Genomic DNA, 2,545 nt, shown 5'->3' on the forward strand with positions numbered 1-2,545 from the left:
GGTCCCTGAAACTGCAAAAGGACTTGGAAAGAGACAGAGAGCCTTTCTCACTATTTTTTCCGACGTCACAGAAGATGACCCAAAGTGGGAAGTATCATAGGGGAAGACAGTGCTGGAGTCAGAAACCTTCATCCAGGACTGATCTTGCTTCAGGTCTCATGACCAGTATACTGGTTGGGGCTTGTGATTTGACAGCTCCCCGTGCCCAGTGCCCCAGGGAGGAGTGTTGCCATAAGGCGCACCTCCCAGGCTGGGGCTGGAAGGAGGCAGCTCTTCAGTCTTCTGCCAGTGGTGTCTGGGGAGCTGACATCCCCTCCCACCAGGCTGTGGATTTACCCAACTTCAAAAGCCAGTGCAGCCATCAAAGGAAGGGAGAGGAAACAGAGACAAAATTCACTCCCCCCGTCCCCACGGCGGCCCCTCCTCCCTATTAGAAAGCCTCCTTTACCAAAATGTTAACTAGCAGCACACACTGTCACCATCAGATATGTATGTTTGCAGCAGGAGCTGGGGGCAGCTTTTCAGTCTGGGGTCGAGATAGGTCTCCCTCAACCAGGTAGGGGCTGAGCCCTTTGGGCCTGTTCCATAGGGTGACTCTCAGACCCAAATCACTGTCAGGCTCCACAGCAAGAAGGCAACATGTGTTGTATTGTGTTGTGTTTTAAGCTCAGTCAGGATGTGAGTGTGTGCATCGGATTAAAACAGAACCTGTGAGGGACTCCTGGGTGGCTCATTCGGTTAAGCGTCTGCCCTGGGCTCAGGTCATGATCTCGGGGTCCTGGGATCTTAGCCCTGCATCAAGCTCCCTGCTCAGTGGAGGGTCTGCTTCTCCCTCTCCCTCTGCCCCAAACCCCACTCATGCACTCTCTCTTTCTCAAATAAATAAAATCTTAAAAAATATAAAATAAAATGAAACCCGTGAAACAGACAAAAGGAAAGAAACCTACATGTGCGCGCGAGGAAGCTAGTTACATTTCCTATCAGGTTGGCTTAGCCTAGCCCGACACAAGAATGACTGCCAACCAAGGGAACAGAAGGGGCCTGAGAAAATATGGCATTGTGGAGAGTGTGTGAGCTTCAGTCAGATAGCTCTGTGAGCGTTACTTAAACTTTCTGAGCCGCAATTTTCTCATCCATATACTAATAATGATACTCAGTCTTCCCAAGAATTAAATGAGATATCTTAACGTAGAGGAACTGGCCCATGGTAGCATTCAATAAACATGAGTGTCTGTATTAGTTTCTCGAAGCTGCTGTATCAAATCACCACTGACTTGGCAGCTTAGAATAAGAGAAATGTATTCTCTCACCCTATCGGAGGCCGGAAGTCCAAAATCAGGATCACTGGGCCAAATCAAGGTGATGGCAAAGGCTGCAGTGCCTCCAGAAGCTCCAGGGAGGGTCTACTTTTTGCCTCTTCCAGCTTCTGGTGGTTGCTGCTGCTAGTCCTTGGTTTACGATAGCATGGCTCCAATCTTTAAGGCTGACATCTTTAAATCTCCCTCTGCTCCATCTTCACATCACTTCCCCTGTGTGTATGTCAAATCCACTTCCAGCTCGATCTTGGAAAGATAACTGTGATTGCATTTCAGGCCCACTTGGATAATCTCCCATCTCAAGACCCTTACCTTAATCACGTCTGCCAAGCCCACTTTTCCATACAAGGTGAAGGGACTTTCACAAGTTCTGGGGATCAGGACCTGGATATTTGGGGGGGGCATTAACTGGCCTACTACAACGTCCTTCAGGCTCTTGAATGGCAGCAAAGAAGTGAGAAAAGAGCAGGAAGGGAGAGGGGACTTTTTCATATGAACTCAAATTATATGCAAATTCAGCCTCCAGTTTTGATTTTTCCCCCCCTCAGGCCGGCAGGTCAGAAGTACGGCGCCAATATCAGCAGGTACATCATGTGGATGTAGAAGTGTAGTAATGCTTTCTGAAATTTGGTTGTATTTACAATCAATTATGGTATATAAAATCTTTTCGTTTTACTCACATAAGGGACATAAAACTGGTTCTCGATGTAACTCTATCTGTACAATAAGGGATGATTTAACAGATTTTAATATATTTGCTGGGCTTTTCCCCCTGTCCATATAAGATGCTTCCCATATACTGCCTTGAGCTATTAGTTAACTTTTCACAGATGTTGCCTTTTTAAACTCGATGATAAATGCTTTGAGACAAGAGATCATGTCTTGTACAGCTTTGTATCTTTCACAGCGCCAAACGTAGTATATTGATCAATAAATATTTCCTTGACTGATTAATTTCAAAATACCCAGGAAAGCAATTGTAAAAGAAGACGAAGGCAGGTGCATTCAACATTTGAGCTTCATGGAGAGAGATATTAGGAAAAATTATCTTAAACCTTAAGGGAAATATTGATGCTTCTCTCTTATTCCATGTTTCTCAGCTCTGATTAAAACATGTATACCTTTGTCAAAATGCATTTTTTTTTTTTACTGAGGTATAATTGACATACAATATTCTATTAGTTTCAGGTGTACATCCTAGTGATTCGATATTTTTATACATTACAAAA

This window comes from Eumetopias jubatus, unplaced genomic scaffold, assembly GCF_037043125.1.
Source record: "Eumetopias jubatus isolate StellerSeaLion01/CBP00866 unplaced genomic scaffold, mEumJub1_p1.0 scaffold_13, whole genome shotgun sequence".
Classification (NCBI taxonomy): Eukaryota; Metazoa; Chordata; class Mammalia; order Carnivora; family Otariidae; genus Eumetopias; species Eumetopias jubatus.